Source organism: Buteo buteo, chromosome Z, assembly GCF_964188355.1.
Source record: "Buteo buteo chromosome Z, bButBut1.hap1.1, whole genome shotgun sequence".
NCBI lineage: Eukaryota > Metazoa > Chordata > Aves > Accipitriformes > Accipitridae > Buteo > Buteo buteo.
In genome coordinates this window covers 3680092-3695018 of record NC_134204.1, presented here as the reverse complement: position 1 = coordinate 3695018, position 14927 = coordinate 3680092, and the positions used below count along the sequence as shown (strand labels likewise).

At 48.5% G+C, this 14927-nt stretch overlaps 1 protein-coding gene across 3 annotated transcripts in view; it reads left to right on the top strand.

The window, feature by feature from the left end:
• Positions 1–14927, top strand: part of CTIF (cap binding complex dependent translation initiation factor) — a 143113-nt gene that overhangs the window by 6870 nt on the left and 121316 nt on the right. The window contains exon 1 of one of the 3 annotated variants that reach the window (XM_075019536.1): positions 5304–5319. The exons of the other annotated variants lie outside the window; for them this stretch is intronic. The gene's annotated coding sequence lies outside the window, so the exon portion shown is untranslated. Of the gene's footprint in view, positions 1–5303; positions 5320–14927 lie in introns of those variants that run through there. 3 annotated transcript variants of the gene reach the window in all.

Here is a 14927-nt window from a genome sequence, read left to right as displayed (position 1 = left end):
GAGGAGTGCAGGTCTCAAAGATAAGAACTTACAGGCTGTAAGAAAGAGGGTGGAAAAGGGAAATCCAAATTTCTTCTTGCCTACAAGGAGAGGCTGCAGCAGTCGTGAGCTTGAATATGGTCTGTCTGGATGCAAGCGAGTAGGTTAACTGAGGAGTACCGTTAATAATTCACTGAATTCTTTTTAAGGAAATAACCCAAATCTTCTTGAACATGGGGGAGGAGGAGCTGGCCGTAAGGATGCTGCCAGGGAGGGTGTGATGGGATGATGCTAGATGACCTTTAAAGGTCCCTTCCAACCCAAACTATTCTATGCTGCCACGCCGTTGTCCCAGGACTTTGTGCTTGTGCATGACCACCGAGCTTGCAGTGAAAAGCTGATTTACCTCCAGAGTCTCCTGCCTGTACTGGTATCCCACCATTCAAAACGGTTTTCCAACCTTGCCACTTACCTGCTGGGATGGATAATCGGGTATTATACTGTTGCTGCTCCTAATAGTGGCATTTCACGTGCTGCCACCTAGAAGCTCACGTAGAGCATTTCCACACTGAGGGGTGGATAAAATCTGTCCCTAAAAGCTTGGCCAGGCTCTGCCCATGCTCCCTGCGGTTTCCCATTGAGACCGAGGTCGTGGCCAGCAGCATCGCCTGGAGGAGACGAGGCAGCAGTGTGGTGGCTTTTCGGCACCGTCGATGGCCTGTGAACTTGCCTTGGAGCTGGAGCTGCTGTTCAATGTGATTAGTGAACCCCTGGTTCCCAAAGGAGCCAGGGATGATGCTCTGCCCCTCTCTGCTCCTGACAGCCTTTCCCATTACAGCTGCAGCATGAGGCTGCCTTTTCTGTCCCTTCTGCCGTCACTATATGCACTTTGATTTATTTTTTTTTTTAAACTGGGGATTCTCTTCCTTTTTTGTCAGCTTGGAGAATGATTTTCCTTACGCTCTTCTCTATTTAGGGCTCTGGGGGAGGAAGTGACTCAGCCTTTCCCCTGCTCTGGTTTGCACAGTCATCTCTTGCTGGCTTTGCCGAGGTTTTCCTTGAGCACCTCCAGTTACGCTCGCTTCATTCAGCAGGAGCCTGTCTGCCTCCTCACCGCACGTTTTGGTGGGGAAGGGCACGGTGGGGGAGGACGAGCTGTCAGCAGGAGCTTTCCCTGTGCCAGGAGGATAGTAATGCAGCGAGGAGGACACGCTGCCAGACCTACAGCAGCTCCAGGTCTCCTGCTCTGCTCCTCATCCATGAGCACAGACATCTGCGGAGAGGCAGGCGAGTCCAGCCAACTGAAATTTTGGGGGCTAGCCTAGTCATACTATAAAAAAATTGATGCAATTTGATGGCACGGACTCACTAGGGAGAGGAGGTGACTCCGGTCGTGCTGCTGGCACTGCTGAAGGATGCTTCGCCTAGGCACTGATGGGAGATGTCTGCGTGGATGATGGATGGATGATGACGTTTGCTCCATGCAGGACTGCTGCCAGCTTGCCTTTCACGGCAGAGCTGAACCGGCTGCTAAATACTGGGGAGGAAGCATCGCTTGCTCTCCGCAGGGCTTTCAGATGCTGCTGCTCAGCGAGGGAGTCACTAAATCGTCTGCCACTCTAAGTGATACCAGGCATTTGGCGTGCCATGTACTGTATTAAAAACGTTAGTTTCAGGTTAATTGTTCTCTTATCCTGGAAGCCAGCACAGCTGGCTGCAAACTCTGCTTCTTTCTAAAGGGGAGGAGGGAAAATAAAAAGAAGAAAAAACTCCCCAGCCCCCCAGAACCCTTCCTCTCCCCTCCAAAACCCAGAGGCTGAAACCCTGAAGGCAATTGTGATCTGCTCAGGAAATTCCAACATGCGCCACTTATTCCTTTGTTTTATAAAGTTGTTGGAGTAGGGATTACCTTTGTCTCAAATTATTCTTCTCTCGAATTTTATCTTCTCTCAAATTATTACTCTCAGGAGTAATAATTTCTGTGTGATAGGATCCTTGCAGAGGATGTATGTAATGGAATCCTTGCTGGACAGATCTTACCTCCATGGCAGGTGTCCTTTGCTGACGGTCGGCTCTTCTGAGTGGTCTCCTAGCTCCTGGGTTGGCTCTGGCTGGGAGCAATATCTTGTGAGCCTGTGTTGCTGAAAGTTGGGCACTGTTTCTCCAGTAGCTTATGGTAATAGGTCTGTCCTCACTCTTGGTCTGCGTGGTGCACGCAGCGGAGTTTGATCCCACTTTGATACGGCTGAATTTCAGCGAGTGGTGAATTTTAGGGTTCCACAAGCCTTTGGCAGAACATCAGTAACTCCAGATATGGCCTTGTTGAAGCTCGTGTGCTGTGAGCAAGGACTTCTCTGGTGGTGACAAGAGTCAAGCTTTTTTTGGTGTATATTAACACCTCATTTGGCACCAAGGATTGTAGCTATTGATATGGAACTTCATCATGACCCTGTTGTGCCCAGTGCTTGAGAAGAAATGAAAAGCAAGGCCTTTTGGCACAATGGGTGATGGTCTCATGTCACAGGATCAGTGCCAGCAGAGCTTTTAATAGCTTGGTAATACTAGGCTTGCTGAGCAGGGCTAGACCAAGCTTCTGCAGTGTGGCTGAAGTACCTCTAAGGTACCTCCAAATGCATAGGGGCTACCTGAGAGTCCTCATATTGAACAGCTAATGCGGTTTGCTGGTAGCAAAGGTATCATGTTGAGTGCCCCAAAACAGGGCCTTGACTAGCCCAAAATCTTGGGGTAAGGAGCACAGAGACCAGGACCCAGAAATTATGTCTGATCTTTATTGGGATCTATGTTGAACCAGACCTGTCCAGTTCAGCCAGATGTTTCTGGAGAAGGTGTGGTAGCCTTGCAGTAAGCAAGTTTCACCTGTCCCTCACATTACTTACCTTCTCAAGGAGCTTTTTGCCATGGGAATTGCATGGAGGAGGCTCTCTCCTGGTGGTGCCAGCCGTAAATACATGAGAAAAAAGGCTGGTTGGAAAGATGAAGGAGGCACTTTGGTAGGAAGCCATCTCTTTGGTCTGGTAGTCAACAAATACGGTGGTACACTGATGGGTGTGCTGGTGGTTAAGCTGTCTCTAGTAAGTAAATGTAAACACCCAGAATTTCCAGGCATTTTTACAAGAAACACCAGAAAACTGAGCCTATTTCTTCTTGTAATACCCATGTCAGATCACCCTTCTTCTCCTTCCTTGAGTCCCTTGGCCCTTGCCCTGGGCCAGCCCATTGCAGCAGGTAGAGCGTGAGTGCCTGGGGGGATCGTGTTGTCTTTTCTGTCCATTTCTGGCTGTTGTGAGACAATACAGGCATTAAAGTCAAGTTTTATAGGAAGTGCTTTAAACTTGCTTCATGGTAAGGTGGTGTCTGATGTAGTGAAAAAAATTGTAATTGAGGAGTTCTGGAAATTTAGCAGCCAAGGTGAATATTTGTGTGGAGTTGTAGGGTGTGCTGGGAAGCCTGAAGTTGGCCATCAGCTAGAAATGCTTCAGTAAGCCAACTTAGGTTTTCCTTGCTTGTGTTCATCTTTTTTTTCTTTTCTTTTAAGAAACCCAACCAAATGATGAACCTGTCAGAGGCCGTTAGTTAACCATTGTGGTGGTTGTAAAGCATCCGGTGGTGTGACTCTCGGATCCGTCTAACTGGGTGTCAAGCAGTGGATCTGTGGGCGAGTCCTCCCCTCCATCCCTTAATGCTTCCGACCTTTTCCACATGTCTACAAGCGTTACACTGAGCTTGACGGGAAGTGTCAGCTGGTAAAGTCTTCCTCTCCTTCTCTCCATAGGCTAGTAAGCCTCAGACTGTAATTTTCCACTTATTTCCTTAATTCTGTGTGTTTATCCACTTTATTACAGTAGACACATCCATCGCGTGCTTTCAGCTTCTCTCTTCTCGGGTCTCTTCCACATCATCCAGTGACACGAATGAAAAGCTGTAGCCTTGTCCTCACAGCACCTACACAGCTCAGGCCATATTAGCTCTCTTTTGAGCATCTCTGCTTATTGATTAAAGCATTAGAAGGAATGTCAGCTTGGAAGCAATGGGTTTGATTAGCCAATTATTTTAACAAAAAAGCAGTGAACTTTGATTCAAAGTGCATGAGAAACTGTAGCCATTGTTTCCTAATGTGCTGGAAGGAGGTCAGAGCACATAACCAAATGAGGGCATCGGTTGGGAAGCTGACGAGAGGAATTTGCAGGCTGAACATGAGCATCATGCATGAGGTCTTCTGCGTGACCTAGGAGTATGGAAAAATATTTGTGTATATTTAAGGGGGGGGCTGCTGGATTTTGGCTAGTGAACTGTAGTGACTGCAGGAACTTCATGGTTTCATGAAGCATGCACAGGACAGTTGAGTCTGTAGGATGCTCTTCTTGCATGAAGATTGGGTTTAACTCCTATCAGTCAATCAGCGAAGTACTGATGTCCTGGAAGGACTTCATGTATTGGTGGGCTACTCGGCAGTTGGCTGGTGGGAAAAGCTTGCTGGTATCAACACAGCTTGTTGGAGGAGTAGCTGTGTGGTCTGAAAGCGTGAGGCTTCACAAAAGCATCTCATACTGTTGGTTGGTGTGTGGGTTGCCCTGAGCTGTCCAGGGAGCTGATGTGTGTCATAGGGACAAGTGGGAATATTGGTGAGGTGTTCACAGAGAAGCAGCTTAGAAAAAATTTTGGAGAGACCGGTGAAGGAGTATCTGCCTCCACTGTTAACAAAAGCAAGTGGCTTCTGGAAGGTGGGTGTTTGCTTCAAGTCACCATCTGGAGGGAGACCCTAAAACCCAAGCAATAGGTGACTGGTTTCTGTCTTCTGGATTGGAGGTTGGGCCCCTGTGTTGGATGGCCAAATTGGAGACAGATGATGGCTCTTGCCTGGTACAGATGGGGAGGAAAAGAGAAGGGGGGGTCGGGGCAGTGAGCACATCCTCCTCTTTGGTCTCCCTTTCCTGTTTGCTTGGTCCAGTGTCAAACATCTGGATGTGAGCTCAGTCTGGCTTCTGGTCTGGGTCTATAGCTGGGGCTCTTTTAAGTCCTCGAGCCCTGATGCTGCCAGGATGGGCAGAGCTTATGTCAGACCATGAGGAAGGAAGAGATGGGTAATAGAAAGCCTCCGGCTCCCTTTTTACAGGGAAACGTGCATACATACCCTGTACAGCACTTGCTGCATGGGACCATCCTCTTTGTCTCCTGGAGCAGAAGGCTTTGCTCGCCGTCAGTGGTTGTCATGTATTTGAGCTTCACATCAACCTCTGTTACCTATCCTAAATGTTGGCCTGGACTTCCAGGCCATTTGCTGCTGGGAAGAAGTTTCTTCTAGTTTTGATTAAGCTGGAGGTAAGACCTGGTGGCTTTGTCCTGGAAGACTGGGCTAAGGCAATTTCTCCCTAGGCAAGATCCCGGAGTTATTCTGGATTGAAGTAAGCTCTGGAGGTCCTCTGGTCCAGCTCTCCGTGCAGCGCAGGGCCAGCTTCTACGTCAGACCTGCCTGCTCAGGGCCTCATCCGGCTGAGTCTTGATGCTGTTTCCAAGGATGGAGACCGCACACCCCCTTGGGTCACCTGTTGGGTGCTGAACCACGCTCCCAGTGAAGGAATTTTCTAATATCCCATCAGTTTCCCATGCTGCAGCTACTGATCCTCAGACCTTGAGGTGAGCGGCTGCTGTGGTTTGCTGCTGGAGAAGGCTTTCTGCTACCAGACTTTTCCATGCCCCTGGCATATTGCTGTTGAGTTTCTCAGCTCCTTGGGGACATCACCACTTTCTAGCAAGGCAGCAGTGCATGTGTGCCTGTGTGCACTGAGAAGGCTTATCGCCAACTGACCTAATTATTATAATCTTGCTCTTCCCTAGATAGTACAGGTTTCCTTGGCTCTCGGGAGGCTTCCCTGGTTTCTCCAAGCTGCTGTTTGATTTCTCGTCTGTCTTTTAATGATATTATTCATTTGCTCAGGCTAGGTAAAGCCAGAGGATAAGGTTTGTAGCCAGATATAGTGCAATACTTGTGAACTACCTTTCCTGCTCCAATGGCCATCCTGCTGGGTTTTGAGGCTTCAGCCTGCCAGACCTTTTAGGCAGCACCCCTGCATGCATTTGCTTGCATCCCTGCTCTTCATCGCAACCCTCTCCTCTTCCCCCTGCCCCGACTGTACACGTGCATCCTCTTTACTGCGGAAATCCTCTGGCTGCTGAAGTTAATAGGTGAAAATTGTGCATTGCCACCTTCTGCCCTCCTCATGGATGCAGGGTAGTTGCCTATCCCTTTTTTTGTTGTTGTTGCCTATCCCTTTTTTTGTTGTTGTTTCCTATGCTATTTTTTCTTCCTTCTGCCAGACCCCTCCTGCTGCCGATGCTGCCTTCCCTACCTGCCCCCTTTCCTTTCCATAAAGGGTATATTTGGGTACAGATATAGACCAGTTACCTTTAAAGGTGCCAAATTCTTTTTTCAGCAAGACAGGGATTTGCAGCACATTAACAGGATTTAACAGCTACTTCAGCATAAATAAAACAAAGCCCAGGAGAAAAAAAAAAACCAAAACAAACCAACCCAACAACCAAACACACTATCTTGGGCTGAGTTCCCTCCATTCATAAACTTAATTTTCTTCCTGAAAATTGAAGTTGGGAATTACCCCTGTGCTGTCTGATAGCCTCTGCAGTCCCCATCGGCCAGAGACTAACCTGACATAACTCAGTGCCTCCTTGCAGGGACAGGGCTTACCACTAAGCTCCCCGGTTAAACCACCTGATGGGATCAACAGCGGTTAGCAGCACCGCAGAGGCTTGGTGGCAGAGGGTTTGAAAAACAAGAAGTCAGCAGCATAATCCTGAAAACTTGGGGGGTTTTATCCCCTCGTCATGTACAAGATCCAATTTGACCTGAAAGGGAGAGGGAGAGGATGCAATGGAACATCATCTGAGCATCAACCAGGCTTTATCTGCATTGGGGTTTCTGCAGCCCTGGGTGTTATCTTGTGCGATGCCTGATTAGTCTCTGGAGAGTAAATATTTTCTGCTGGGGCAGAGCAGCCCGTGGAGGAGCTGGGAACAAGCCAATGCACAGGCATTGCTGGGAGGATAAAGCCCAAAAGGGCTGGCACGGGGGTTGTGCCCTGCGTCGCACCTTGCCTGCAGAATTGGGGCTGCAGCAGTCCCCCCTCTCTTTGGGGGGATGTAAGTTCCTGTTTTCCGTATTTCCCTCTTCTTTAAAAAAAAGTGATACTTGTGAACTTTCCTGAGGTTCCTGAGTTTCTAATATATATGAATTATGTCTTCTGTCCTGGAGCACTGCTGCGTCCTTTGGGTGGGTACCCCAAATTATCCTTAGTTATTCTGAATACTCCTAAGTATCAGCCCACAGAACAAATAGTGGATGGTAACTGTATTTTTTTCAGTTAATTAGCCTGTAGCAAAATCATCGTAGTAAGGGTAGTTGTGGGGGATAAGAGGATTTTTAGCTGGGGTCAATGGGAATAGATATTTTTATTTTGTTAAAACAGGAAACAAAATAATGTGAAGTCAAAGAGGCTTTGTTCAATCCAAAACAAAATCTGTTTTTAAGTATTTTACACCATAATGGAGAGCTGCGGAAATTTAGTGTACATCACCATGAAATAAAAGTAAAAATCCTTTGTTTAAAAATACCAGACACTAAAAAGAAAACCCAGAATAACTTTTTCCAGCATTTTCTTCCCAGTGTTTTGACTAGAATGACTTGACTAAAACTATTTAAAATTCACCAAGCCAAAGCTAGGCTGCTGGCAAACAAGTGTTATTTTATTATTATTATTATTATTATTATTATTATTATTATTGGTTCAGCCTTTTGCTTTTGCAAAGGTGGATTCAGTTCCTTGGGTGACTGTGGCAGGGGAGAAACATGACCCTCGTCCCACGCTGGAGGAGGGGACACGTGGGGCTTGAGTGCCAGGTGTCACCTCTGATTCCTGGTGCTGGAAGGCACCAGGCTTCTGGATTTCATGGACATGTGGGGATGCTCAGCAGCAACAGGGTGTCCCTGTGGACTGGGGGTCCTCAGCAAGCACCAAGGTTCTTCAAGGTCCCTCCAGGAGGGAAAAACCCTGAAGAAAGCTCTAGCAGGAGTGGGGAAAGCCTGCCCCAAGCCCTGGTGTTTTGTGGTTATGTTGGCATTTGTTGCATCTTCCTCTGAAGTCTCCAAGTGCTTGCAGTAACCCAGGGCTAGGCGTGGAGTTTATTTTCTTGATCATTCATATTGTATAATTTATTCCAGAAGTGCCTTTTCCAGTCCCTTGTTAAGCTCAGCTACTTAATTGGTGGGTCATAAAGATCCCTTAAATGCCCTCATCTGACCTGCACTGTACAGGCATCCGAGAGCCAGCAATGATGGGCTTCCACCTGCAAGGCCCTTTAATGTGAGATACCATCTGGGTATATAGCGTTATACCATCTCTTGATACATCAAATTCTCCCTTACCTCTTTTCTTTTTTTCCCAAAGCTAAATAGTTTGGGCTCTTTATTTGCGTCTCTGAGGTCAAAGGTACATGAATAGCAGGCATCCTGCTATGATGTTTGTGCTGAAACTGCTGAGACTGCTCCCCTTTGCTGCAATTACAGTCCTCCCCCCATGTTCTCGTTACGATTAACTTCGGGGCTGTTAATCCCTTGGGTGTAAGCAGAGGTTGGCTGGTGCAGGGAGGTGCCGGAGGGAACTTTCTCAGATGCTGACGTGGCCTGGCACGAGCGCCTTCGGTCCCTGCAGCTGTATTCGGTGGGGCTGCCGTGTGGTGGAGGTCGTCATGGGAAGACCTTCATGATGAACTTGAAGGACCCTTCAACAAAAGAACAAAAAATAGTGTAAAACTTGTTCGTGGGTGTATTTCTGGGTTGTCCTTATGCCTGCAGGTCCCCCAGTTGCTGGGGGGTGGTCAGTCCTAGGCATGGCTGGTGGGTTTTCCGCTGTAAGTGGGGTCACAGCTGTCCTTAAAGATGGATCCTGTTGGTCTTTGATGTCTGCAGGTGGTCCTGGGTCTTCCAGTCGTCATCTAGTCCCAGCGTTGCCTTTTGGGTCAGGAGGCAAACTTATCAAAACAAGTATTTCTGGCACTGTGCCTGGCCAAGCTATATTTGCAGAGAAAAAGCTTTTCTCAGTGCCTTCTTGGCCTGGTTTCTTGAGTTGCTGGGTATTTACTCAATGCAGTCACCCCAGAGGCATTCTGAAAACTAAGGCCAAGCTTCTGATGTTCATCAAAGATCCTCTAGATCTGTGATGCTTTCCCAGTGGTAGCACTTTGAAGCTCCAAGACCTCTTTCCTCCTCCCCAAGCTAGAAGGGAAAGCCAAGCATTTAAGATAAGTTCTAATAGGCCTTGTTGCGTTTTACAAGAGAGGGAAGCGAGGTATGGTGGAGGAGGCAGCAATACATCCCAATCACACAGGCAGTGCTTGGCGTGCTTGGGTCCATGATGGATAGAGCACTTGGACCCAAGGAGTATCTCAAGGACATTTGGGGACAAACTTGAGGTTCTTGTCTCCAGTACACCAGCAGCAACTCTGGGGCTCAGCGGGGCATCCAAGAAGGGGTTTGCAGAAGGGACTGATGTCAAGGACGCTGTCAGCAGGGCACGTTAGGATGTAGGGTTGGTGGATCCCAAGGCTGAACATCAGCTGTCTTGATCTGGGCCAGTCGTCTAGACTGTCGTCGCTGCTGGTGGAAGTAAATAGACACTTCCAAAGCTCGCTTGATCTCATGTTCATCTCAAAATAGGTCAGCTGTCGTGTCCTGGAAGTACCTGTCTCTCTGTTTGCTTTGTATTAATGAAAACCTCCCTGTCCTCCTCCTGCCTGCTGGGGCTCAGTCGAGTTGAGCTGCTTCATTTACCTCTTATTAATCAAACCCAGCGGTCCCCTGGGCAATAAAGGTAGCTGCACAAATACTTGCAGCATCTTTACCCCCTGGGGTTTGGCAGGCTGCTCTTCTTCTCGTCCCCATTGCTGGCTTCTTATTCTTGTCCCCTCTCTTGCTGTGATTTAGGGGGGAAATAACCCAAGGGGGAGTGGGGCTGCCAGAAGGGGCTTTTGGAGAGATGTGTGGTTGTGTTGCTGCTGCAGAGCATCCAGAGAGCAGAACAACAGCCTGGGAGCGATTGTGAAAAAATGCACTTCAAGCCTCAAAAAGGAGGCTGGTGGCTGGCCAGTAACTCCCAAAAATTCCTGTCTGGGGAGGTGCTTTGCTTGGTATTTGCAGGGCCAGTTCCTTAAGGGAGGTGTTATCCCAGCGAATTGGTTCAAGCTGTCTCATGAGCTGCTGGAAGGATCTAAAAGCTGGGGATGGATTTGAGAGGAGGGTTAAGCTCGTGGGCTTGGTCCACGCTGCTTGGGCAAAGCAAAGTTTTGGAAGGGTCTGATCCCCACCCGTCCAGGGCTGAGCATCACCTGCTGCTGTGGCTTTGGCCAGCATGGTGGGGTGGTGGGTCCACAGGGAGCTGGACCCCATCCCTGCCACGTGGCAGCATCCCTTGGCTCATGGTGTCCCTTGGTGGGCACTGCGGTGTCTGCGCTGGGTCATGTCCCTTCCTGGGGAGGCTATTGGGAACCCAGTGCAAACCTTGGGTCCAGCTGGGTATCACATGTGCTTTCCTAATTGCTATGGGAAACTATGTGGGAGAGCGTGCAGGAGATCCTTGTAGGCTGAAAAATGGATTTGGAGTCTGCAAGGGCATCTTCCCAAGCTGTGAGAGCTGTCTTAGATGATTCTCTTTGCCAACAGCAGTCTCAGGGAGCCAGATTTAATTTGGATGGTCCCTCTGGTTGGAGTGAGAATCAGTTCTCCAAAATGCAGCCACTTTGTCTAGATTACGTCCAGTCCACATGTCCAGAAGCAGGAGTTAAGGAGGACACTATGTCCAGTCCCAGTGGAAGGGAAAACTTTGGCAACCAACTCAGTCCTGGGTCAAAAACCTGTCCTAAAATGTGTGAGGGTTGGACACCTTGCTGGGCTGTGTGCTGGGTTGTGTCCTTCTTTCCCAAGTGGAAGGTTCAACAAGTAGGTGGGATGTGGGAGATGGTGCTCATGGCTTTTTCCCTGTCTGTGCAAGTGGCTGCAGCTCTTATATTGGTATATTTAAATCTGGTAGAAGCCAGAAATAGGGACAGCAGTCCTGGAAATCTCAGCTCTTGTGACACTGATGTCCTTATTCCTTGGCCAGCTCTGTGCCATGGTGGACCTGCTTGCATGGTGTTGAACACTGATCCCACAGCATTCCCTGTCCTCTTGTGCTTCCCCAGGGCTCTGTTTGCTTCCCCACCTCTTAATTTGTTATTATTAGACCAGAAGCATTATGAGGAAGGGACTTCTTTTCCTTCTGCATGTACAGAATTAGCAATTTCCCCAATTCTTGTCCTTTTCCACTAGAATATTTAGAACATCTCATTGATGGCAGTGCCATGGCCGCTGCTGGTATGGGACCTGATAAGGTCCATGACTGATGGTCCCAGGGTGGCTGTGATGTAAAAGCCAATCTGCTGCTTGTTTTATAACTTGAACATTTGAATGCGGTGGAGGAGCAGGGGTCCAGGATCCAGAGGCAGGTTTTGGAAATTTTGTTTGTTTGTGGGTGTTGTTGAGTGGGGTTTTTTAGGGTTTTTTTTTAGCACTGAAGGTAGTTAAAGATTCAGAAAATCTCTGAATATACTTATCTGTGCATGGAGTCTTTCAGATGAGTTCAGCTAGCTCAGAGAGGGGTGTGGTAAGTTGTTTATTTTCCCTTTCCTCTGCAAAATGGCAGAGGTTTACTGGATGATTTTTCTTTCCAGTTCCAGTTGAGCAGCTTGTGTTAGGCAGAAGATACGGGAGGTCCGCTATACGCGAGCCAGCCTTGGGTCATAGGGAATTGTCTTTCCTTGAAATCTGCTCCTTGCTTTGCTTATGTAACCCAAGACCAAACATCACCAGGTCCAAGGCCGGGAAGGATTGTTCCCCTTGGTCGGAGCAGGAACCCGGGGATGACTTGCTTTTCTCCATTGCTGACGGTGCAGAAGGTGGCTGATGCTACAAAAAGCATCTTGCTGCTTCATTCTCATTTCATCTTTCAAAGACCTTGAATATGGGGGGCACCTGAGGCTCTCCTACTCCCAGCCTTGTCGCACAGGAGAGCTTCATTTTCAAAAAAGAAGAAAGCTGTGATGAGGGGAAGCAATCAGTGGGGATGGAGGTGACGTTCCATGGGGATGTGAAGCTCATGAGGTTCAACAAGGCCAAATGCAAGGTTGTGCACCTGGTTTGGGGCAACCCCTGGTATCAATACAGGCTGGGGGATGAAGGATTTAAGAGCAGCGCTGGTGAGAAGGACTGGGGGTACTGGTGGATGAAAAGCTGGACATGAGCCAGTGATGTGTTCCTGCAGCCCAGAAAGCCAACCGTGTCCTGGGCTGCATCACAAGAAGCATGACCAGCAGGTCGAGGGAGGGGGTTCTGCCCCTCTACTCCGCTCTGGTGAGACCCCACCTGCAGTACTGCGTCCAGCTCTGGGGTCCCCAACATAAGAAGGACATGGACCTGTTGGAGCGAGTCCAGAGGAGGGCCATGAAGATGATCGGGGGGCTGGAGCACCTCTCCTGTGAGGACAGGCTGAGAGAGTTGGAGTTGTTCAGCCTGGAGAAGAGAAGGCTCCGGGGACACCTTATTGTGGCCTTTCAGTATTTAAAGGGGGCTTAGAAGAAAGATGGGGACAGAGTTTTTAGTAGAGCCTGTAGCAATAGGACAAGGGGTAATGGCTTCAAACTAAAAGAGGGGAGATTCAGACTAGATAGAAGGAAGAAATGTTTTATGATGAGGGTGGTGAGGCACTGGAAGAGGTTTCCCAGAGAGGTGGTGGATGCCCCATCCCTGGGAACATTCCAGGTCAGGTTGGACGGGGCTCTGAGCAACCTGATCTAGTGGAAGATGTCCCTGCTCATGGCAGGGGGGCTGGACGAGATGACCTTTAAAGTTCTGTTCGAACCCAAACCATTCTGTGATTCTATGACTCCTGGGAGGAGAGGACCAGCTGGCTCCTCCTAGCATAAAATCCCCTCCATCCATCCGGAGCGGCAGCTCCGGCGCTCTGGCTGGCAGCCGAGCTATGTCCTCTGAATGCTGCTAAAAGCTGGCGTACGGGTGCAAAAATGCTCTTTGCCAGCAAACTATGGGCATGGCTTAATAGGGATTAAGCACCCTCCACGCCTGCCCTGCTGTTGACCGGGGGATGCCGCTCCCACCCCATCCCTCCCCACCAGCAGCAGCCTGTGGGATGGATTACTTCAGCAGGTTGATATCTCAACTTAGAGTTGGATGTGTCTTTTAGGATTACAGGGCTTTTCACAGCCCAAGTGCCCATTATATTGCCTGGGTGCCTGGAAAGAAAAGATTTACTTTCTGATAATGGTTTCCCTTCAGTTATTTGCAAAAGACAGTACGTGGTGGCCGGCGCCGGTACGCAAGCACGCGGTCGAAACGTGCGATTGCAAAGTGTATGGATCAGCTCGTTATTATAATGCTTTTATTTAGGACGTGGGCTGTGCTCTCTGCCTGCAGAGTGCTGCCTGCAGAGCGCTGCCTGCACAGGGAGTTTTGCACCCTGGCTGCTGCTGCTTCTATGGGATCAGGGCTCAACCCTTGGGATTGCAGAGGACCTGGGCAAAATACACGCGTTGGTTGCCTGAGGATTGCTACCTGCAGTGTGCATCATAGAGGGGGGTGCGTGCGTGTGTACGGTGTACACGTGCAAGCTCTTCTGGCAGGAGAACATCCTTTGTTCATGTCTTCTAGCATAATTCCTGCAGCCGTCATGTCCTATCCAGCCTGCCGGTGCAATGCTGTGTGCTCTCCGAGGAGAAACAGTGCAGCTCCAAAGAGGAGATCGTGAAGCATGTGTGAAATCTGCTTTTTTTTTTTTGCTATTTCTTCAAATATTTTTATTTGGTAATGTTTCCTTTGTAAAGGTGAAAAATAACAAGGATAAGATGTAATGTCGGCTCTTGTTCCATTAGCTTTTAGTAGAAGCAGGGGAATGTGAAAATGGATTATGTCTGACTTAAGTCGCAGTTTGTAGTATCAGCTGATGTAGAAATAGGTTATAAAACGCAGGCTGTTCTTGATTCAGGGGTCAGTGGTTGGAGGTTTTTTATGACCTGTTTCAGATTTTATTTCTAGAAATGCTGATGTATTTCCATGTATTGAATTTGTATAAAAATCAGGGCATGGGGAGTGTGCCTTGCTGTTGTGCTGCAGCCAGTGATCCTTGCCCTGGCATCCCATGTAGTGGAGAATCCCACCACGGGGTGGGACCAGCGTCCATCAGGTCACACATAAACGCACCTCCATTCACCTCCTGAAGTTCAGACAGTGGTTTTCTTAGTTGTATGCTGGTTCTTCCTTTCTTTTTCTTGGCAACATCCATCACAAGCCAAAGGTAACATCTTCCCCCTGGGCGAGGAAGCCCATCTGGTGGAAAACCACTCCAACCTCATGCACAGATTTGAAATACTAAAAGACTTTGTGTTTCTAAAGGTGATGAGGCTTTGGTTTTGTTTAAAAAGAAAAAAGCAAATCCACCTCCTAACCGCAAAAAAATCCTTATTGCAGCGAACCAAACTACATAATAAATTATTGTCTGGGTGAGAAGAAGGGATTTCTGGCTTTCTGGTTATTCCTCTCCCTTCCTTGCTGGATCGCTGTGTCAAGGGGGCTGTTTTGGGTTGGATTTTGTGACATTTTGCGCTTTGTTGTCTCCTGTCTCTCTCCTTTTTTTTTCCCCATTTATTTCTGTGTTTATTTTAATGGCTCTGTTTTGATGCACTATGACGTTTGCCTGCTCTGTTGCATGCCGGGCTCATGGATGGCACTGCCATGTGGCAGCTGTTGGGCTCCTGTCCTGTCACTTGGCCTTTTCTGCATCACCAGGTACCAGAAACCAGACCTGAGACTG